Source organism: Ailuropoda melanoleuca, chromosome 10 (assembly GCF_002007445.2).
Source record: "Ailuropoda melanoleuca isolate Jingjing chromosome 10, ASM200744v2, whole genome shotgun sequence".
In the NCBI taxonomy this organism is placed as follows: domain Eukaryota; kingdom Metazoa; phylum Chordata; class Mammalia; order Carnivora; family Ursidae; genus Ailuropoda; species Ailuropoda melanoleuca.
Window position 1 is genome coordinate 49,276,032 of NC_048227.1, and position 25,138 is coordinate 49,301,169.

General features: G+C 34.1%; 1 protein-coding gene across 2 annotated transcripts in view; it reads left to right on the forward strand.

The window, feature by feature from the left end:
* LOC117804235 overlaps nucleotides 1-25,138 on the forward strand; it is an 852,227-nt gene that overhangs the window by 802,633 nt on the left and 24,456 nt on the right. The window contains exon 10 of one of the 2 annotated variants that reach the window (XM_034670866.1): nucleotides 1,452-3,451. The exons of the other annotated variant lie outside the window; for it this stretch is intronic. The gene's annotated coding sequence lies outside the window, so the exon portion shown is untranslated. Of the gene's footprint in view, nucleotides 1-1,451; nucleotides 3,452-25,138 lie in introns of those variants that run through there. 2 annotated transcript variants of the gene reach the window in all.

Consider the following 25,138-nt stretch of genomic DNA (forward strand, 5'->3'; position numbering starts at 1 on the left):
ACTTCATTCACAGACATGTGAGAGATGATACTAAATGTTGCTTTAAGCCACGAAGACTGGGGATGATTTGCTATATAGGCAGACTAATGAAACAACAACAAGACTGCATATTTGCATAATTTAAACATGGTGCATCATAGTGGCAAACCAAGGTGATACTCACAGCTAGAACTTGAATAATCGAGGGAGGAATTGTATTTGTGTGTATCAGCTGGCTTCATTCATTCATCCATCCATCACTTGCTACCATGAGCCAGATTTTTTGTTTGATACGTACACTTTTATAAACAAAAGTTTATTTTAAAAAGTTTATAAACATTAGTTCCCTGATGTATATTGGTTTAGAAATGTGCATCACCAAAATACTTTTTATAAGTTAAAGAACAGGTTAAAAACATACATCTTTAAAAAACCATTATAGATCATTTTAAGAAATGAGGTGAGATACCAGATTTTGTGTTGTAACGATTTATCCTTAACTCTAACTTACCCTGATTCTTAAGGACAAAATACCCCTGAACAGAGGTTATAGTTTTGTCCATGTTTGTAAATAAAGAATGTAAGAAGTAGAGTGGAAAACTCTGACTAGTTGTTAAGTCAATGGCACTTATTTCCCCCACAATTCCTTGATAAAATCATCCTAATAGTGGTGGCATTAGTCTTGATCTTTCAGAAAGATCAGTGTGAATACCATCTTACGTGCTATGGACGACACTGGTCACACAAATCACATCTTTTGGGAGAGAGGAAGATGAAAACAATTTAATTTATGGACTTGACTTTTCCAGAAAATACACATTTTTTTCTTTTGCTTCTTGCCTTTGGCCTTCTCTGACAGTTCCATCTGCTTTTCTTTATCACCTTTGTGGGCTTCTTCCCGGCTGGACCTTAAGTTGCAAAGCTCAAAGAGTGGAAATAGTTTATCAAAACAGCTTGTGTATCTTATAAAGTGAAAGTGACATAGGATGGAATGTTCAGTATTTGGACACCAAGCAGCTTGTTATCTCTAAAGCAATGGCACATCTCCCCTCCCCTTGTTTCACTTTAATAAGAACGGTGTACTTAGAGCCCAGGAAAGGAAGGGAAGTAGGTAATTTTGCTTTTTAAGAATAAATAAATAAAATTTTAAAAGCCCATGCTGAAAGAAGCAGTGAGCAGCGTAGATTGTAATTTCTCTAGTAACCAGCCAGATCTCTTGAACCCTAATATTCAGGAATTCCTTCCCCATTGTCTCCCAACTGTTAACATTGTTACGATGTAAAGGAGGGCATAACCCAAGTAATGAAAAATTTTCCCTCTTCCAACAGAGGATAGTTTTGAAAAACACTTATTTTCTTCTGTCCACTGAGAGGTTTTCTGAAACAATGTTTTAATTTCTACCATCATATTGAAAGCAGTATTTGTGAACTTTTATTCACCTATAACATCTAAATGTAAAGTCTTAATTTTAGTGTTGGAGACTCTCAAATATCACTCCAAGGTCTGATGCCAGCAAGTTACATTGAAATCACCTGGAGAGTGTGTTCAAAATCCAAACCTGAGAGGACCCCACGTTGCAGGAATGGGACCTGTGAGTTTGCATGTGTTCTCATCTACCATCATGAGCAGCCGTGCCCAAGTTTTGTTCTGTGGAACTGCAGTCCCTTGAGATGCTCTATGAAAAGAACATTCTGTCTTAGAGATTCACAATCCATGTGATCATACTGAAGTCTTAAAGTTATTTGGCCTCGCACAGCCGGATATTTCCAGACTTTCTGGACCTTCAAAATATTTTTCAACAGAGTGTTTCATGGAGCACACTTTGAGAAAAGGGAGTTTAGAGGAATACTGTGATGCCCCTTCCATGAAAATTAAGCAAAACAAAACTTCCTTTGCGTTTGCAAATTTTTTTCTCATATACTCTTATAATATTTTCTGTAAGCTAAATATTTCTTTCCTCTTTCCGATTGCTCACCATCTGTTGTTAGCATATATGTTTTCTAATAATATTTGAAAATTAGAAACTACCTTAAAATTATAAGTGTGCCTGAAATGCTCAGTTTTTTCCGAGGAATGTGTGTATTACTCATGACTTCAAAGGTTTAATTCTAAGAATTTACAAAAGTATAATCAAAATATTCTGCTGTAGAGTCACTGGAACAACTCTCCACATCCTGGCTTGTATTTTAATTAGTTATGGTCATGATTTTCTTTCACTGGACTCCAGGCTACTTGAGGGAAAAGGCTGTATCTGGCTCACATTGCCATGTTCAAAAATCTTTGCTGAATTGTGTTCATTTCTGAAACCAGGTTTCTCTGGGATTCTGATATCAATATACGGGCGCTGCTCAATGTTCTGAGTTAGTAGTTCACTGACTTTGTCAGGTTTCTGTGTTTTACTTTGTTTTTTAAAGATAATTGACATTTCATCCTCAATTTGTATTTTGGAAGCATCACTAACCAACATTAGCTCATCATCCACTTTGGCTCCAAAACCCAATCTGTCATCTTTTTTATAAGCTCCTTGAGGACAGGGTTTATATGTCTTTCTCGTAAACCTGCAATACGGTTTTGTACAGTAGCATTCAAGAAGCAGTTGTGGAGTGGATATAAATAACCAAAAGGAAAATACGTTGAACAACCTGTGACCATTATGACTTCCTCAATATCATGTTTTTCTAAAAATCAGAATCCCAGACTTGATGTTTATGGCAACATATGTGTCAACCTGGGGCTGCTTTTTACCCAGTAAATGGATTTCCCCCGTTTGCTTTCTCTGTCCCTTGCTCTTGTTCCGGTTCATATCCCAAACTCTGAATATTCAGTTTATGCAGTTAAAAGTTAAATTTCAAAGATAATGAATTTCAAAGTGGGTGTTTTATTAACTGCAGCAATAAACAAGTGAGAGTTACATTACACGGTGACAAAAGTTCTTCAGCTTCCGTGGGCCCTTGTGTTCCCAGATGAAGAGCCAAATGGAAATGTTTAATAAAACATGTGTGAGACTGCACAATAGAACAGTCCTTACATTTTACATCAAGCTGCATCAGGGTCACGGGAGGTGTTTTATTAGCACAGTCAACAATAATATCGTGATTTTTATTAGGAGGAAAAGATAGTGAGAGACTACTAATTATTTTTCAGCCTGAGGGACATTTTTTCTTGAAATGACTGTTAATTTGATCATTGTCGTGCAGTTCACAGATTTACATGAACTTATTTCACTGTGACACATGGTTAAGAACCAGACTAAGATTGTTGCTTTATTAATGGTTTTCAGTAAATGTATTCAAAAGTGCTAACTGTGTGGGTGTATGGATGATATTGATAGCACTTGGAAGGTTGAATCCTTTTGGAAGTAGCTAGCCTGAAGCCCTTTTCACATGATATTTTCTTTGTTCATGCAGTGAGATGTTAAGCCTACAAGAATGAAATAAAATCCCAGTGAAATAAGAATGGTGTTGTCTCAGATATTACAAAAGTGGCTTTTCTGCAAATGTTTTCTTTCTTGTTTTCCCCTTCCCACAAATAGGGCAGGCTCTAAAGATATGAAAACGCCAGTGATTTCTCAAAACACTTGCTTTGGCATAATCAACAGAATGCTGCACAATGTTTTTGTTGTTAAATGTTACAGAATAGGCGTAATCTACTAACACTCGAACTTAGAATTCTTAAAGAGCGTACTTCTACGGCTGATTTATTATAATTTTCTTTTTGATCTGTGTGCATTATGCTAAACTGAAAACAAGAAGCTTAAGCTAGTAGTGACCAGGTTCATTTTATTTTATCTATTTTTTTTTAAACAAACGTCATTAATCTGGTAAAAAGTTTTACAAAAATCTTCTCCTGCCCTGATACCAAAAGACATTCCACATAAGACATATTTTTAATGGTGGAAGTAGTCTTCGAAAAGGGCAAAAGTTTAATATGTAGAAGGAGAGAAAGTGTGATTCATTCTGGAGGGTTTTCTATTTAATTTAAAATTGACTTGTTCTAAATAATTCAATGCATTTAGAAAAAAATCCTGAATTGGATTCAGAAAATTGGCAGTTTTCTTGACATAAGAATCTTATTAATTTGAGGAAAAATCCGTTTCTTAAGGTAACAAATTTTTAAAGTGATATTACAAATATAAAAGTGATTTGTTAACTTATAAAGTGTATCAAGATTTTAAGTTATTGTCATTATTAAATGAACCGTTAATATGTTGGCCATAAAGACCACTATCTTTACATTATACATTTTTAAATGTTCAAAAACTATAGAAAATTTGGCAGATATCATCCACACAACATGGATGCCGATTAAAAAATTAATGTTTATCCCGTGGCAAATGTATACAATTCTTAAGGACATCTTCATTTCTAAAACTGCTTGATAGAACTGCTCCTAACTCTTACAAAAGGGAAATGAATCTGATAAAAAATGGATTGAAACTTAAATTTAATTTTGCTATAAGTGAAGGAAAAATATAACATAGTATTCAAATACTGTCATTGGTCAAAAATAGTTAAATAGCATTCTGAGGAAATAATCCCAATTATATCTTTGTCTTTATTTAAAAGGGAAAATTTTTCCCCCAAATGCAGTTTAGATGTTTGAATTGATGAGCAAATTTTCTTTCAATATATGTTTATCCTTTGGGGAAGTTATCTATAGGTAAAAGACAATTTTCCATGTGTTTATCACCAGTCATTAGCCAGTCTTCTTTTAAAAGCATATTAGCAATGCCATTTTTTGACATGGGAAATTTCCAAGAATTCCAAAATTCCAAGAATTCGAAAACACAATTACAGACTTTTGGGGCCTGCAGAGACCTTGAAAATCATTGACTCCATTTGTCAGATTCTCAGCAAGATATAGGAAATTTTGCTTATTTGTTTATTGTGCTTTCCCACAACTCCCTTTCAGCAATCCCCGAGCTTCACTTTGTTGCAATAGCTTGTAGTCAAGGAGGCAATGATCTGTTCATCCTTGAGTGATGTCAGCCTCCCTAAAAAGGGTGACCCCCAAATTCTGAGTCTTCGTGCGCCCCTGTGCACAATACTGGGCCACATCTGGCCATGGATAGTTCCAGATGTAACTGATACTCTTATCCAGAAAGAATTTTGATTGGGAATATCTTGAAATCACTTCAATTATCTCTGAGAAATCTCACAATAAATTAGATGTATATTAAGTTTAAAGATCAACTAAAGGTCTCACCAAAGATGTTTCAATAAAGAAAAGTCTATCTTGTGCACAGTGATTAGGCTAACAAGTAGTCCTAATTATATTGTGTGTCCTGTGTTACATTAATGTAAAAGAGAACTTTAAGTCACCCATTGCTGATGCTAACAAATGCTTTGTTAGTCAGGGCCATTTGTCACCAAGAAGCCTGACTATTGCAAAAAGCAAAGAAAAATATTGGCCAAGTCTCTGAACCATATTATAAATTAAGACACAAATCAAAACCAAAACCGAACACTCTAAGATAAAAACTCATCACATTAGAATTTGCATTTCTTCCACATTGTTCCTTATATATCTTTATCATTTAGTCCATATATACAATTTAGAAACAAGTTTGGGTGCTTTGAAAACTTCTTAGGCTTTTCATTTACAGAGGAGAGAATTAAAAATTTATGTTAAGAATTAAGCTATGGGGCACCTAGGTGACTCAGTCGGTTAAGCATCCTACTCTTGATTTCAGCTCAGGTCATGATCTCAGGGTCCTGAGATCTAGCCCCAAGTTGACTCCCTGAGCAGGGAGTCTGCTTGAGATAATCTCTCGCTCCTTCTTCCTTTCCCTGTGCCTCTGCCCCCACTCATGCCTGTGCGCACACTCTGTCTCTCTCTCAAATAAATAAATAAATCTTAAAAAAAAGAATTAAAGAAGCTAATACTACCTAAAACATGTATGTAGGTTTTTTTAAAAAGATTTTATTTATTTATTTGAGAGAGAGAACATGAAGAGGAGGAGGGGTACAGGGAGTGGGAGAAGCAGACTCCCTGCTGAGCAGGGAGCCCAACACACACTCAATCCCAGGACTTTGGGATCATGACCTGAGCTGAAGGCAGATCCTTAACCGACTGAACCACCAAGGCGCCCCACGTACATATTTTTGATCGCCATTTTATAATCACAACCACTCATGAGTAAAACCTACAAAAACTACACTCTTCTAAAACAACTTTCATTTCCCTATGACAATTGCAGGAACAATTCCTTCCTGGCATGAAGTTGCAGGGTGCTTTTATCTTGAATATCTAGATGAGCCACAAGAGATAGTTGATAATAATAAGAATAATAACAAAGCTTTTGCTTTGTACTAGGTCCTGTGCTCAGTAATTTACATGCATTGTTATATTGCATGACACAGACAATACAATGAAAGACTAGAAAATGTTTCTTAAAAATCTGGAAACTTTAATTGCATTCAGTGTGTTGGGAGTTAATATTTTGACTGGCACATTTTTTCTTTCGAACCCATGCCAACTTAAGCAACATATATTCAGAATGGTTCTACTGAAGACTCAGTTGGCCATTAATTCAGTCTTCCTCTTGGAGGATTTCCTGCCCTTGGATATGGAGCAGTGAGAGCAGCTTATGTAAATTGCTAGAGGAGGAAAGTTGACAGGCAATGAAGACGGAACAAGAGTCTCAACTCTGCTCCAGAAGAGTAGCTAGAAAAGAGAAGTGCTGGAGGGGACACAATAGCAAAAAGGCAGAGAAGAGCCAGAGTCTTTCTGGTGAAACCATCAGAGCACCAGGAACTACAATATACTGTACTCTGGGAGCATGCTCTCCCATTGCTGTGTCCTTATTGGAATATAGATTAAGAAGTATATGATAACATGCTATTTCAGCTATGCTGAGAGTCCTTTCTGTATTTCTTTAAGTTACATTTCTGTAAGGCTATATCAGTGGTTTGTGGTCATTTGCTCCTATGTGTGGAAAGCAATAGCTACGAAAGGTAGACTCGTTCGGCTGTGTTATAGCAGCAATGCAAGTATGAGTAGCATTGCCTTAGTATGAAGTATGTTGTTAAATGGTAAATAACTTTTATCAGTCTGGAATAAATAAAGGGCATACTTCCATCATTTTATATAATGGCCCAATTCTGGCAAGTTCCTATTATGTTAAAATTATACAAATAACAGCTTGGGTTTCTTTAAAAAATTGATTTATGTTCTAGGCACCATTCACACCTTTATAAGTACCTAAAAAATTGTGCAGGACTCGGGGCTATTTTTTGCGTGATATCTAGCTTCCATACCTTGTACTCAATGAAATGCCAAATGTGCCTCAATCAGTGTGATGACCAAAAATTGCCTCCATGAGTTTCCATTATCACTCTTGGTATGACAATGAAATTTCTGACCTTTACAACCCAGGTACTCTGGCCTATTTGAAAGGATAGCTGGTTCTCTTCACAAAAACAGGAATTTTCCTTTCCGTATGCATTAAGATACAGTTTCTTTTAGTGATCTTATTTGCCTTTCAGCCAACTTTGTCCAAACACTTGATAGCTTTTGTAATGTTAAAAGCTCAGAAAAAAGCTTGTGATAAATTCACTGGCTGATGTGGTATTTGGTTTTTTTAAACAAATTTAATCATCCCAAGGCTCCATTCCTATACCCATCCACTTACCCCTCACTTTCTTCTGCATAAAGAATTATTTGTTACAAATTGGTGACAAAGCAAAGAAGACAACTTTAGTTATATTTTACAGGAAACATTCCAGGAGAATTCTGTTTTCAAATGTCTCTATGAAGGCTAAATCCAGGGGTGTGACACAGTTCCCTCTGAGCATGAAAATGCTCTGTAATGCACATTCCTTCCTTTGTTTGGTTTTCTAGTTCTTTCTGAAGGCTTGCCATTACCTCAATGGAAATTCCTAGTATCAGATTAGTAGGGTTCCCTTACTCTGGGCTATATTGTCAGTCAATTATCTTGAATGGTGAAAATTCTATGTAGAGGAACATCCTTGGGTAAGTATTCCTGTTAAATTCCTTGAAATAACCCTATCTTCTGGAAGTTTCTACTATAGTAAGCTTCTATTATAAACATTCTATAAAATTTTGCTCATTTAACAAACACTTGTTGAGCAGGTGATATGAGCCTTGAACTAGGGCAGGTACTTCTTAAAACCTTTTCTTGAGGGACCAAATAATAAAATATAATTTCAAGTTGAGTATTGTAATAGCAATCATAACTAAAAAGTGATACATTAATTTATAACTATTATAATATTTATTTCTATACATTTTATAATACAGATAATACAAGAATATAAAGTAATATAATAGAGAGGTCAGGTCAGGTGGACTCGAAATTTCCAGGGTACTGAGATGTTTCCTAGGTGACTGCTAGACAGCAAAACTCAAGCATCCCTAGTTTATTTTTGTTGGCCCAAAGAATTTGGCTCAGGCAGACTGATTTGAACATCCAGGACATTGCACACAAATAGTCTAGATACACTTCTATGAGCCTACAGCAAATATATTTTGAATAATTTATTTCCTGATCACAAAAACTCCAGTGAAAAAGGAAAATTGACATCTTGTCCGGCCTTCACTATGACTCAGCATAGCATAGCTTAGTTGGAATGAAAGCAAAGCATAAAAACAAGCAAACAAACAAACAAACAAACAAAAACAAACACCTTCGTATGACGGGATAAAGTAAAACAAACAAAATAGGAACCTCTGTCTAGCACTAGTCCTCTAAATCAATAGACTTTAGTCCTTTCCCCAAAGTGGCCAACTTCCCAGCTAACAAAATTAATCCTGACTTTGCAGTACTGACACCTACAGATAGGTTAAGACTCTTGAAAATATGATAATCATTTGAGAAAACAACTGTTTTTTAATTTTTTAATTTTTTTGTTAGTCACCATACAGTCCATCATTAGTTTTTGATGTAGCGTTCCATGATTCATTGTTTGCGTATAACACCCAGTGCTCCATGGAGAAAACAACTGTTTTTCTTCCACCTTGGTAACCTTGCATTTGGGTGTTTGTTTCCCTTTGCACATCTGTTTCAAACTGTGCTCAAGGAGACAGTATTTCAGAAGACTCCCTTGTAAATGTTTTGCTTTTGCAAGTAAATATGGTTTTTGAAAACAGTTTTTTCCTCTGAATTTTCCTTGGACACTCACTTTGTGACATACATTCAAAGAGAGAGCATTAACTTATAACAAATAAGGATAACAAACTCTGTGTACCCTCACTATGAATTCTACACTCCTTAAGGAGGAGTAAGCGTTTAAACCTGCTTTCTAAAGTGGATTTCAGTTTATTTAAATCTTTTGAAACATGTAATAAAATGTTCTTTTCCATATATTTAGGCAGCTACAGAAAATTATGTCAAATTCAATAATTTCATCATTTGCTTACTTATTCAATAAACACCAAATATCTATTATGTGCCGGACACTATTTCAATCACTGAAGATGAAGGAATGAACAAAGCAGACACAGTCCCTGTCCCCAGGGGGCTCACATCCTAACAAACTATTAATATATTATAAATTACATGTAATATTCAAGATAATTGATTTTATACAGTTCAAACATAGCTAAGCAATTGGGGTCTCGGATTCCATTCAGAAATTATTACCCTCCTATTTTCATGTATTTTTGGAGAATTTTTGTATCATTAATATTTACTATCCATTAAAGGCAAACTCTGAAGTAGAGACTCAATGACTCAAAGAGGAGAAACCCTTAGTGTCCCCTGTGAATGTGATCACCGTTAAGATGGCTTATACTTATTGTAAAATCTTCACATTTTGAGAGAAGATTAAAAAATGGAAGAGTCTGGCACTGAAAGTCAATAACAAATAAGTTAACAAAATTTCATGAAAAAGTTTTCGACATTAGAGTATCTCCATCCATTCCATTAAGACAAATGTTAATGCAGCTATTCAAAATATCTAGGAAATGACTTGCTCACTGAGTGAATTTGGCTCAATATTTATGCAGAGATCATTGCAAACGCCATTTCTATTTGGGGAGATAAGAAAAAAAACTAATGTGACGATAGCCACAACTGCCATCATTATGAGATTTATGAACGTTGCGAGGTGGATATACTTAAAGTGTGGCAGCAGTCTTTGGAGAGGCGTAGTTTCTGGAGAAAGAAAAGCAGAGTGGTTGTCATTGGCTTTCTTAGATGTTATTAGTACAGAAGTGAAGCTGATTTGAACATTCTCTCTGTATGCTCATAAGATCTCCGTCGCACAGAGCACACATGGGCCCACGTGAAGATTCTCTTTGCTCTTTAGCTGCCTAGAACCGCCAGTTCACATCGTTGCTTTTGAAGTTATGGAACTTGGGGTGCCATCTACAGGGTCATTAACACGTTGTTCTGGATGTCATTTGTCCTAATGGCTTTTGTCATTTGTTTCTGATTCTTCTTTCCTATCCCAATAGGGAATCAGATGAGGGTGACTCTGTTATTCTGATGGAATGCTCAGTGAGATAAGAGCCAAGCTGTTGAAGATGCCAGTAGAGTCCGGGGGAGTTTGAGGCATCCTGCAGGGCTTGTGAGGAGGGTGCTGGAGTTTACAGATTGTTGTGGATTGCATCCTGGATCATTTGCTGAGTGCTTTGGAATGCCTGAGGTGAAAATTACAGCAATTTTAGGAGTCTGACACACTTTCCAGCTGATAGCACTAAAAACATGACTTGTTGCCTCCTCTCCCTTCCTTGTTTGCTTCTTTGAATGAAGATGGCAGAAATGCGCTGTCTGAACTATTACCCATTATGTGAATTTTTATGAATTAAACTAATTTATCTTTTAAAAATCCATTAATTTTTTCTTTCTCTGTAAGCAACTTATACAATGGAGCAAATCCACAATATTTGTCAAAGTTATTAGAGCCCTGGGTTTTTAATTACTGGTTTGAACCCCAGCCCTTTGGTTAAATGCAGACTGCATACTGAAAGGGAAAAAAAGGAAAAAAGAAATAATAGGTTATGCAGTATACAAAGGGACATCAGTGACCCATTCTCATCTAAGGCAACATTCAAAGTAATGATAGTTGCTGTGGACCCCGTATCCCTTATATTTTGTTTTATTTGGGGGGAGAAGGGCTCTGATGTACTCAACCAGTACAATAATTGCAACTTCAGATGACGACTTTCCTTAAAATTAAAATACTGAAGAATGCAAAGTTGCATGCATAAATAATAGAACGTGTTTATTTACAAGCTAAAACTTTATCCTATACTAAAATTTTAAGTGCATTTCTCCTTAGAATTAAATTATATGCCTGAAAAGAGGTGATCTTACTCTCATTTTTATTATTTCTATCACATTACAGAATTGGATTTGTCAGAATTTACTGTTAGGAATTTGAAATTGTTTTTTCAACCTATATGAAATTTGAATTTACTATTTTGTAGAAAAGGAATAAATAAATTATATATTTTTCTCTTCTAGAATTTTAGAATTTATGAAAAACTCAAAACAAGTATGAAGCACCTATTACAAAATGAGTCAAATTTGAGGGTGCATTAAGCCATTCGTATGGACAGTTTCGTGCAATGCTCAAAATGTTAGACCTCTCAGTAGATGTGAATTACATTTGTGATTCTCATATCAGAGTCCATATGCTAGTTTGAATGCCTCCACATGTCAAGGACTGGTTATTTTTCTCCATTCTTATGATTCTTCAACAACATAATAAGATAAATAGTAAATGCTTTATCAGTGAATCTAAGCATATCTAATAAAGGCCATACGGTGTTTAAATCAATAAAAGAAAACATTTAATATCAAATATCTTTAGTTGTAAGTTACAAGGGAGTTGATAAGCTTAATTCAGCTGTTAAAAATAATATAGCTCTGTTCTGGTTCTCAAAATTTCATATTTCTTATATGCATGAGTATGTCAAAGTTTAATGAATGCATATCTTTACTTACAATAAATAAGTGTTCTTACCCCCTTTCTACTAGGACTGTAGTTCTGCATCTCTTAACTCTAATTGTGCTCTTTGCTTTCCCAGCAGTCTGCCATCCCTCAGCTCCTCCTTTCCACATCCCTTCTAGATATCTTAATAGTACTAGGAATTTTAAACAGCCCTTAGCAATCACATCATAAATCTAGGACTGTAATCTAAACCTAATTGTTCTCATGTGGTCAAATAAGAGTGACCAGAAAGGAGGTCTGTGACTAAAACTGCCACTTGATACAGCTTTCGATACAGTCAGAAACCTTATTTCATAAAAATCAGTACGAAGAACAAAATGCAACTTTGCAATTATTTGCATAGAAGTTACCACTTAAAATGAGCACCGATACCTGTGACATTTGGGCTGTCTAGACAAAGGTTGTTTACCCAAACCAAATCCATGAAAGGTATGTCTCACACTGTTAGCTAAATCCTACTAAAAATATTCATATTGAGTCCAGCCTGCCCTGGTGCCTAACTCCATGGCATAAATTAAGGTTCGGAGAAAGTCTCTTAACTCTTTCAGATCATTAGAGCAGTATTCATAAAGAGCAATTCAAGTGATCATTGGATTAATCCGAAATGCAAACATCTGCCTGTTAAGGTTTATTTATCACTGCAAGTTTTCATCTACATCGAAGACGTGAAATGTAACATTTGAAAAGAGAGCCACAAAAACTGGGTGTCTACTAAACAAAGCAGAATAAGATTGTGTGTTATGTGTGTGGGGTAGTTTGGGTAGAATCGAAAGTGTGTGAGGTTTAGCCTATAGAAGTGGTTTATAGATGAAACAGGAGGTGATCACAGCTAAATAGTAACAGTAAGCAGTATATGAGGAGTAAGCAGGACTTCACATCTACTCCGAGATGTTATTATGTCTTCTAAATACTTAGGTTGACTTCCTTTATGAAACTTTAAAATTAGACTTCAATTTGTGATTTTTTTCATTTCCTTGTTTTAGTTTTTTTTTTTTTTTTTTTACTTTCTTGTCTCAAGTTCCGCAGACCGGTCCCTAGCTCTTATTTCATAGTCATTGCACCTTATATAATATATAACGTAAGTCATTATTTTTCCTGAGAATGTAGACTAAAGCAGATAGAGCCTAAAACTCTTCCATCAAAGTTAGGAAAGGCTACCAAATTATCAATGAATTTAGTACCAGAGGTATTAGTGCTTAAAATCCCACCATTTGACAAAAATGTGGCGACAGCAGAATAAACTGGGCTTGAGAATCTATGTAATCTGATTGTTCTTTCGTGGTCACTTTGACTTTCTTGCTACTCAAGTCATTGCCTTTATTTAAAATATTTTAAAACTGCATTTCTTCCTCCTCACCCTGAACTTCCGGGATTATCTCTTCCAATCAGAACATGAACTGGTGTACCCTGCTCCTTATCTATCCAGACTCAACCAGAAATAACAACTTCTTGAAAAATATTTGGGGAGAGTGATTGTCATCATTATTGGTTTGGTTTTTGTTAACCTTTATTTTTTGTTTAAGGAAGATTAAGTCAATCCACCTGGAGTTTAATACTGTATGTTACTATAGTAACTTTATAGCCTGTTTGGCTGTGACAAAGGGGCTTCATCTCGTCCATTTCATGCTCCTGTGTCGACCTACTCCCTCCCAGTGTTTTATTATATCTGTCTTTAAGGGTATCTGCGGGAGCCACAGCTGCTGTGCTTTTGTAACAGAAAGCAGCTTTCACTGTGTGAAATGCTCAGCTCTAAGAGGTCTTACAGGCTGATAGCATTATTGAATTTCAAAGCAAAGACAAACAACATTAAATTGTTTAAAGCTAATATTCATGTTTTCCTGCATATGGTGTATTTTTCTAGAAACATCATATAATCTATTTTTCTAGAGAAAGTATATAATTGCTATCTAATGGCGTTATGAATGAAGGCATAGGGAAAAATCTTAAGGTAATATAATTGAAAAAAACAAACCCAAAATATATTCGGGTCAGAAAATATAGCAATTTGATATGCAGTCTTTTAAAGGGGAGATTTTTGTTCTAATCAAGTAATTTGATTGCTTGATTTAAAAAAATTATAGATATCTAAATGTTGTTTACTGAGTAATTTCTGAAAATGCTCTTATAATCTCTATATAGATGCTGATTCATTCACTTCTGCAAAACTTTGCCTATTTATGTTGTATTCTTAAACCAAGTCTCTTGATCTCTTTTAAGGAAATGTGTTAGACTCTGTTATCCACAAAGATAAAACATTAGTGTTTGTAAGGGCAGAATTAAATAAAATTTTAGTGTACTCAGAAATTATTTAAATGAATGTACTGAGAAGATGCTTTTGATAATAGTTCTGTTTTACAGTTTCATCTCAATTTAGCCAAAGCACCTGCCCAAACTTGAAACTTCAAAATAATCCTCCTCCCAGAGTGGTCCAGTATATTTATTTGCCTCTGTTCCATAAAAGGCAACTTTGGTGAGATTCTTTTTCAGAATATCTATGCAGTGATTTTCCAGTTGTGTTAATTGTTGTGTTGGAAAAGTGCTGAAAGCTCAGTGTGATCTTGTTAACTTGCTAAGCATCTGGTCAGCAGGGTGGTTCAGTTCCAGCGAGGCTCTTGACACCTTTGCCAAGGGTTACTGATCCCTCACACACCCCAGCTGAGGCAGATTGCTGTAGCTGGGCTTCACATCCATGGCTAGCCTGTAGTTAGGGGAAAAAAAACACACACACACACAACAAACAAGTGATTGACAGCCCACACCTCCTGGGCCCTTCTTACTACCAGACACAACATCTGCTATGCCCTGTGGAGCAGTGAACCAACACACACCGAGAAAGAACTGTTTCTAGTATTGTCAGAGTGGATTTTGTTTAACCCTTTGTAGTTACTCTCTGGAGAAAAGTGTGAGATGACTTTTCTTTGGGGGTGAGGTTGGAAGTAAATGTAGATTTGGGAGGAGATTAGAATGGCCTGCTCTAAAAGGAATTGTACTTAATAAAATACTACAAAAAATGACAGAAAGGGGAAATGCCTAGAAGTAACCTCATTGTGGTGCTTTTTTATGGTCAAGTGAAAGATTTGTCATATTCTCTCCCATTGCTATGTCAGAATCAGGGAAACAGAACTTGCGCAGAGTAACTAATTAGTGGCAAGTGGTTTTGATTTTGGTTTTCATTCACACAGTATTCTCAAGCATATAAGATTTTCATTCCATCTAGATTTATAAAAATTATTCTCAAAAATTTGAAAGAGATGAGGAAGCCAGTGTATTTGTTAAGTAGATAGAAAAGTCACAATGTGTCCATGCCAAAGCTTTTATAAGACAAAAGTACTGCGTATCGAATATTCTGTGACTTCTGAAGTTACAATACTAAAATATGAGAGTCTATATATCATTTTAGAAAACTTGTTTTTTTGTTATTGCCAACTCAACTACCCTGCTGATAGAATACGAAATCCTGTACTTGATAATAAATATGGTTCATTAAAAATGCATCAAGAAGCTTTTGTAGACTGCCAGCAATGTATAGGAGCATTTAAAGGTTTCCCAAAGCAATTTCCAGGTTAGAATTGTTTTGACATCTTTTGAAGGGCTCATTTTTGTCTGGATCTTTTAAGATATCTTCTGTAACAATTTTTCACACCTTGGGCATATTAGTAAAAAAGGTAAAGAATAGGGGACAATGTTGAGGTAAAATCATCTAATTTCCTTACGTATGTGTTCTTTGATACTTACATGAATAAAAATTGGGACACAGAGCTACTGTATTAAAACAATACAGCAATGGATCTAAGAGTAATTTAACATATTTCACTTGGGCCAGTATTTGTCAGACTAGCTCTCCATCATAATGACATACATCAAGACTAATACTTTATAGCCATAATATCTCTGTTTACAGTGCTTTAAGGACAAGCTATGCTACAGTAGAGCCAGTAGCATTTTTGTTATGTCTTTATTACAGCAATGTAATTAGCAATATTATTATTGTTATGCATTACTTTTGCCTCTTGTCAGCATCATGTTACTCCCACATAATTCACTCAATATCATGAAAATAAAGAAATTATTACTTGAGTTGTATGATATTATCATACTGTTATCCTCACTGTTATATTATTGAAAGAGTGTGAACATATCTGTTATTTAAGATCCATTTGTTTTAAACAAACTTGTTCTCTTGCCAAAAGTTTTAGCCAAAGACACACTATTTTTCTAATAATCAAAATTTAAAGATACTTATATGCAGACAATTTAAGAAATATTTTTTCCTTTTTTCCACTATTTTGAAATTTAATTATGTGCCATATTTGTGTGTGTTTATTGCTTAATTCTGTTTCATTGATTTATTAATCTATTGCTATTCTAAGCCACAGAATTCTCATTATTATTGCTTTGCATTATATCTAAATATATGCTTAGAAAATACCTTAGTTTTGTTCTTTTTCATCATTTTTTCTTGGCTATTTGTGCACAATTTTCCATAAATATACAAAAAGGGAAAATAAAAAGAAATTTAGGTGGAATAGTTTGGGATTTTTTATATGTGAATCAATTATATAGTCTCTGGGAAGAGGGAAAACGTAGCTCATTCACAGCCAGAATGATTAGCCATTACTCATGTCTACCATTTTACTTTGTGTGTTTATCTATCATGCATTCTGTAAGTTTCCTTATCTTCTACTAGACTGAATTTCATTTGGTCCCTATTTTAATAGCTTTGCGTTCTATTTCTATTCTTTGAGCTGTTAATGCTTAATTTTCAAAACATGAATTTAAACATGTTTTTCTTAAAAGGTCAAGAGTTTATTATTATTTTTCTCCACCTTTCTCTTTCCCTTCCTCTTTCTGACCCCCTTACCTTGCCCTTACCTCATTTGTACATCTTATCTTGAATTTTATTTTCAGATTAGTATTAAAAACATTTCTTCCTTTCTTGGAAGGAAACTATTGATAAAGTGTTTTACTCCATTCTGCTTAATATTTTCATTGGTTAATGTTTTTTTATTGTATTTTGACATAATTCTCTACCTTGATCATTTAGCTCACTAATTTGCTTTTTACCAATGTGCAATTGCTAGCCTATTTTTTAAGTATACAATTATATTTTTCGTATTAAAAACTTTTAACTTTTATTTGTAATGATCTATTTTTTTCCTCATGAATCTTATTTTCTACCTTATATTTCCACATATGTAAAATATACTTACTTTGAAGTTATTTTCTGACTCCTTTGTTAATTCCATTTCTTTGGAAAACGATTCACTTGTATTCTTTGTATTTTTTTTCTCATGGGTCAATTACCCTCTGAGTTTATTTTTTGGTAGTATTTCATCTGTATCTGATTTTCTGGTGCAGTGGTATATTAGTTTTCTGTGACTGCTGTAACAACCACAAATTAGTGGCTTAAAACAACGTAGATATATTGTCTTAGAGTTCTACAGTTCTGAAGTCTAAAAGGGGTCTCACTAGGCGAAAATGAAGGTGTTGGGAGGGCTGCTTTGTTTTTGAAGGCTTTAGAAAGAATTTGCTTGTTTGCTATTTCCAGTTTCTAGAGGTTACCTGCATTCTTTTGCTCTTGGCCCCCTCAGTCTTTCTATCTTCAAACAGTAATACTGGGCTAAGTCCTTCCTCACCTGACATCTCTCTGGTTTTTTCTTCTGCTTTACTCTGCCTAAAATTTTTAAGGGCAAATCTGTATAATCTAGAATTATCTCCTTATTTTATTTTAAGTTCTGCTGCAATTCTATTTGCTACTTCAATTCTCCTTTGCCTTGTAATCTAGCATATTCACAGGCTCTGGCAATTAAGATGTGGGCATCTTTGAGGTGAGGGGTGTCTTTTATTCTGATTATCACAGTTATCATTATTAACATATTCAAGTGGAGTCAGCCGCCTATTGGAGTGGTCTTAGCTAATGAGATTGACCTTGGTTGACCCTGTGAATTCTCATCTGTCTACTTTTTTTTGCAAAATCTCTCAGTATTAGGTCAACACAAAGTTGCTGTTTTTGTTGTTTCTAAATGCAAAATATGTATCTATTTAATTGTCTTTCATGTTCTGAGTTTGAGGTGGAAGTAGTAAATTCTAACAGGTTCTCAAATATAACAATTAGAAGAATAAAAAGCAGAATTTATATGTGCAAACCACTAGATTAGGAAACAATAAACAGTTTATTTAGAAAGTACTGGGGAAAAGGAAACAATAAGGAAGAATTAGAAAAAAAGATACTAAGACACAATCTGAGGACCAAAAATGTGGGTCATGAAAATATAAGTCAAGATTTAAATTATTGATAAAGATTTTCAAATTGAGTCAAAAATGATAAAAGAAAAGCATTTCTTTTGATAACACTAAGAGGAAATCACCTAAAACAATGTAGACAGCTAGGTTGAGATAAAAGGATTTAAAATGCTTCATAGATACAAAAAGAAAAGCAAAATATCACAATAATATAAAAAAAAGTTAAAGCAAGTAAAAATGCTAAAAATAAAAAGATTAGGTTTCTAATGGGTAAGTTTATATGTTTTACTCAATAGAATTTCAGGATTTTATTTGTGATCTAATCAAGTTTGGTAATATTCCATTTTTTATTTAAGAATGTATATTGGGGCCTGTGCAAATTAAAATTTTCTTGTTTTATATTAAATCAGACTTTATGTTATTCAGTAAAAGAAAAGGAGAATTCAAAAGATCTTAATGATAAACACTAGGATTAATAGCATATAAGATGATTTTACTGTACAAAATTTAATATATATCTTACATAAACAATGGAAAACTAACAAATTGATTTACATCACAACCAGAACCTCAAATTCTACAAAACACAGACAGATCATCTTCTGACCATACTCCAGTAAAAAAACAGAAGCATTAATATAAAATATTTAAGCAAAAACCTCTCTAACATTTATTTTTTTAAATCATCTATTTTGAAACTCTTTTTTTTTTTTTCAAAGATTTTTTATTTATTTATTAGACAGAGATAGAGACAGCCAGCGAGAGAGGGAACACAAGTAGGGAGAGTGGGAGAGGAAGAAGCAGGCTCATAGCTGAGGAGCCTGACGTGGGGCTCGATCCCATAACGCCGGGATCACGCCCTGAGCTGAAGGCAGACGCTTAACCGCTGTGCCACCCAGGCGCCCCTATTTTGAAACTCTTAAGGAAAGAAAAATGTAATTAGCTTTTAAAAATGAACAAAGATAGGAATATTTTTGTCATCACTTATGGAATATTACCAAAGCTTACTCAAATGAATAGCCATAACTGTGAATATTTTATCAAATAAAAACATGGAAATGAATAATTTAAACATTGAACATTAGAAAACAAGTACAAAACAATCATAAATAAAAAGTGTAACAAAAAACACCAAGAATTAGAAAACCCCACAAGTATAAAATTGTTCAGTCTAAGAACTTGTTTTATGCAAGGGAAATAGAATAGGAAGACTTTTAGATAGTCTAAAACCCAAAATTTGGGGCAAGAAAGAGAATAAAATTTTAAAAATCAGCTTAAAAATTGTGAGTCTATGTGTATACATATTGTCTAATTAACTTGAAAATTTGCTATAATAGATTGTTTTTTTAAAATATAAATGATCAAGGGGCGCCTGGGTGGCACAGCGGTTAAGCGTCTGCCTTTGGCTCAGGGCGTGATCCCGGCGTTCTGGGATCGAGCCCCACATCAGGCTCTTCCGCTATGAGCCTGCTTCTTCCTCTCCCACTCCCCCTGCTTGTGTTCCCTCTCTCGCTGGCTGTCTCTATCTCTGTCGAATAAATAAATAAAATCTTTAAAAAAAAATATATATATATAAATGATCAAAGGCACCTGGGTGGCTCAGTTAGTTGAGTGCCTGACTCATGATTTCAGCTCAGGTTGTGATCTCAGGGTTGTGGGATGGAGCCTCATGTCGGATCCATGCTCAGCAGGGAGTCTGCTTGGGATTTTCTCTCCTTCTCCCTCTCACCCTTCCCCCGACTCTCTCTCTCAAATAAAATAAATAAATCTTTAAAAATAAATAAATAAATAAATAAATAAATAAATAAATAACCATATTTGACTGAATAAAACACAAAATCCTGAAAAGAACTGAATTTTTCAAATAATTACCTCTAAAACAATGTACCAAACTCCCTCAGTTTTTCAAATATGATAATTACTCTATTTTATTGTTAATATTATAGAGAAACATGGAAGGATGCTTCATTAATGACACCAGAATTAATAATAATTACACAAATTATAGACCTATATCTTTTATAAAAATAATTTAAAAAATAAATCAAATATGATCAGACCACAAAACTCTATGTTGAAAATAGCACATCATGACCAATTAAGTTTATTTCTGAAATGTAGTTTTTCAGAAATGTTACCAATTAATACAATGTAACAATCTTAATCTTTACTGAAAAGATATTTGACATATTGAATATTCATTCCAGGATAAATCAATGAAATAAAACACTAAAAGAAGCAGAACAAGAAATAGAATAGACACTCCTTTAACATAATAAGGAATAAGGAGAAATTAAAGTATTTATTATATCTTTATATCTACTTTAAGCTACTAGCCAACATCATTTTTAATGGAGAAGTATTAAAGTCATTTCAATTAAGTATAGGTAGGAATTTCAAAAGTCCCCACTATTTTTTTTTTTTTTTACATTTTGCTCTAGGTCAAGGTTTATGTAATAATGCAGGAAAGATAAACAACAACTAGACAAAGAGAGAGAGAAAAAGACAGCAAAAACAGGAAAAAAATATATTGTCACTATTTACATATGATTTCACAAAGCCAAAAGCATTAACTAGTAAATTGTATTAGAAATAGATAAATTGAAAAGATCAGCCTGAAAGGATATAAATACCAATAGATTTTCTACATCCAAGGAGAAAATTAAATGAGAGAACAAAGGATTACCTATTAAACAATAACCAAAACTATAAAATATCTGGAAATCAAGTGAGATATAAATGTGCATCTAAAAGGAAAAAAAAAAAATCTTACCAATAAATATACAAATACTGACAAAACTGGATATACTTCCCAGGTTCTCATAGTGGAAGACAGGATAATCTAAAGATATAAATTTATCTGAAATTAGTTTGTACATAATGCAAATCTAATCATTATTTGAAGGGATTTTTTGAACTTTATTATGATTGAGATAGGAAAAAAGAATGGTACTACTAATAACATGTTAGAAAATAACACTATTATAAAGAGGAATTTATGTGAAATCAAATATATACTGCCCAGCTACATTTACTTAAACAGCGGGAACTGCTGTAAGAATCTACTATCCATGAATCCAGACATGGATTCAAATGTGATCTCAGTAAAGGCTATTCCAATCACAGTATTTAATCCTGGGAGTCACCCTCATCTTCTTTTTTATCATCTAATAAATTATTTAAGTTCCTTGTTTAGTGTCTGATTCTATCCATTGAAATATTAAGATCTGCAAGAAAAGATTTTTTGGTCATTATTCACTAATATATTCTGTGAAAATAAACAAAGGAAACCTCGTTTTAAATGAAGTCAGGAAGCCATGAAGGGAGAAGAGTGCAGGCACTGTCACTGACACCCCAAACAGGAGGAAGCTTACTTTACATGCCCCAGCACGAAGAAGGAAGAATTTTTCCTTGCCCAGCAACAACCCAGCCAATGAGAAACTGTCACAACCTAAAGTCTTCAAGATAGCCCCTCCCCACTTCCTCCTTTCCTTCATAAAAGCAAGCCACTCCCTTCTGTTCTCTGGACTTGCCTATGGTTAGCCATGGTCTGCTTGTCCCAAATTGCAATTCTCTGCAATTCCTGAATAAATTCATTTTGCTAGTAAAATGGCTTGCTTTTTTGCTTTAAGGCCAACAATTTAAATGGTACTTGGAGTATAATGAGTGCCTAACAAATATATTTTGAATTAAGTAATTGCTTCAAAATCAGTTGAGAAATAATAGGTTAATCCATAACTAGCGCTGGAACATTTGATTGACTATTTAATAAGAAATTGAGATATGCCAAAATATATGTACAAGTAGCTTATACCATATATAATACTATTAGTGAACTAAATAGGAATGAGTTAAAATTAAATTTAAAACTATACCAAAGGAAAATCATTTCAGAAGAATATACATAAAATATTGAATTTCTATTATTGAAAAGAGCTTATTTAAGCTCAGCTTTAGAACTTAGTAATCAGTACCATCACTTGTGAAATTGCCCGGTAGTGATAGACTTGTGACTCTGGTTACTTATACATTTTCCTTATATTTTGAGCTTTTTCAGGGAATTTTCTTACACTTTTTGTCATTAAACTACTATCTTATTAAAATTTACATGAAGTACTAGATAACATATTTGATGGGCAAGAATAAATAATACAAGGATTTCTACCTTTAGCCGTAACAAAGCAACTAGTTCTAGAATTGGCCCCTAAGGGAACAAAAGATAAACTGAATAGAATAATGCTCAGACATTGGATAACATACAGTATAAGACTACGATCCATGACAGAAAGAAGATGTAAGAGGTGGGATCGACAAGTGCTCCAGCTTTGTACCTGAGCACAGCCTGGGCACTGTCTAGACCTACCTGTGGAAAGGTAGAGTCAAAACAAAAGTAGTGCTTCCACTGAGCTGGGGAGACACACTTGCTAGAGAGCTGTGAATTGAATGGAACCCAGAGATATCACAGTAGGCATAGGCTTTCTAACTAGTTAAAGTGCAACAACCTGTATACGAAGACAAGGCACTTGGTGACAAGTGGAGAGGCCGTTCTGTAGAAAAGGTACTATAGCCTTAAAGTTAGTGCTACTGTAGACACAGCCTAACAAATGTAAAAGACAAGAAAGAATCAAGCGGATCACAGAGCATACCCCCAGTAAATGTAAGTGCCTGCCAGTACAAAACAACACTTTCTAAAGGAAGACAACAAAATATAGACTTTCCACAATGTAGAATCCACAATGTGCAGCAAACAATGAAAATGATTAATAATGCAAACAAGCAAGACAATGTGAACTCTAATCCAAGGGGGGAAAAGCAGTTAATTAGAAATGATTTTGAAATGACCCAGATATTGAAATTAGGGGGAAAAAAAGTTTAAAAAATATGTTAACATAATTGTTATAAAGTCATAGCTAAGGCCTTAATTCAAGACCTTAAAAAAACATATGGTCATAATAAATAAACAAATGGTTAATCTCATTAGAGAGCTATAAACTATAAAAAAAATCAAATGGAAGTTCTTCACATCAAGTTATATGAGTCTACTGAGTGGATTTAACAGCAATTTGAAGATGGCAGAAGGAAAGGTTAGTAATTTAAAAGAGGTCAATAGAAGTTATCTTATATGAGGAACAGAAAATTAAAATAAACAGTATCTTAATGATCTAATGATGGCAAGAAATACCCGAAATTTTTCATTTTGATGACCAAATATCTACCTGTGGATTAAAACAGCTGCATCAACTTCAAGCAGAATAATGCATAGGCAACATTAAAAACAAACAAACAAACAACAACAACAACAACAAAAACACTGATTAAAAGACAGACTGAAAATCTTGGAAACAATCAAAGAAAATGACACATTACATAAAGTGAACCAACCATCAAAAGATGGCAGGCTTCTCATCAGAAAAACTAGAGAAAAAGACACCAGAACATCTTTCAACAACATAGTTATTAACTCAAAATTCTAAATGCAGTGATAAAATTTTGAAAACGTCTCTATTGAAAACATTGTTTTTAAATAATTTTATCAAAAATCATTTTGGCTAAGAAGCCTGGGGTTCCCACAACACCCTTCCTCAAGTTCAGAAAGTTGCTAAAATGACTCACAGAATTTAACAGTTTGTAGCACAAACTGTTACAGTTTATCATAAAGAATACAAATGAACAGGGTGAAGAGGCACTTGGAGTAAGTCTTCAAGGGTCAGAAGTATAAAAGCCTCTGTCCCCATGGACTTGGGGTACATAGAACTCCTGGCATGTGGATATATTTACCAACTCAAAAGGTCCCCACACCCTGTTGTTTAGGGGTTTTACATAGCCCTGTTATGTAAGCATGATTGAACCCCTCTCCCCTTCCTGGAGTTTGGGGGTTGGGACTGAGAGTTCCAAGCTCCTAATGGAGGCTTGGTCTTGATTTGGTGACCAGCCCTCATCCTGGAGCTATCTAGATGCCTGCCAAATGCCCCTCTTTAGAAGAAGAGATGCTGCTATTATCCTTATCACTCAAGAAATCCTAAGGGTTTTAAGAGCTATGTGCTGGGAAATGGAGACAAAGGACAAATATTTTCTTGTCATACCACAAAGACTAATAAAAATGATAAAATGTGAGTAAAACCCAACACAAAAAAGAAAAAAATTACTATTACCACACAAGAAAGAGGGATCTCACTACAGATTTTACAGACAATAAAAGAATAATAAGAAAAGACTATGAATGAATGACTTTATTCAGTAAATTTGACAACTTAGAGGACATGGATGAATTCCTGAAAAAACCCAAATTTCAAAAATGAACATAAGAAGAAACAGAAAATTAGAATAGCCACCTATCTAGGGAAAAAGTGGAATTTATTATTTTAAAAATATAAATAAATAAAACCTTTCCATGAAGAAAACCCAAGGCCTAAATGGTTTTACCAGCAAATTCTATGAAGAATTTTTGAAATGCCAATTTTATACAAAATGTTTCAGAAAGTAGAAAGAGAGAGAACACTTTCAAACTTATTTTGAGGGAAGCATTACCCCAAATCTGACAATATTACCAAAAAAAAAAGAAGAAGAAAAATCTAACACCAATATCCCTCATGAATAAAGATGTAAAAATTCCTAACAAAATGTCAGCAAAATGAAGCCAGTAATATATAAAAAAGATAATACATCCTGAGTAAATGTGGTTTCTCCAAGGAATTCAAGGTTGTTTTAGCATTTGAAAATCAATTATTGTAATTCACTATGTTAATAGACTGAGTAGAGATAGCTTGGAATCCTCTGAATAGATTCAGAGAATGATTTTTTATATAGGGCATATCCAAAATATCTACAGCTAGTATCATGCATAATGATGAAATAGTGAATGATTTTCCATAAAATTGGGAATAGGTAAAAATGTGTATTTTTACCACTTCTACTCTATATTGTGTCAATAAGGTAAGAAAAAGAAATAAAGTTTGGAAAGGAAAAGTAAAATATATGTGTAATTACAGATAACA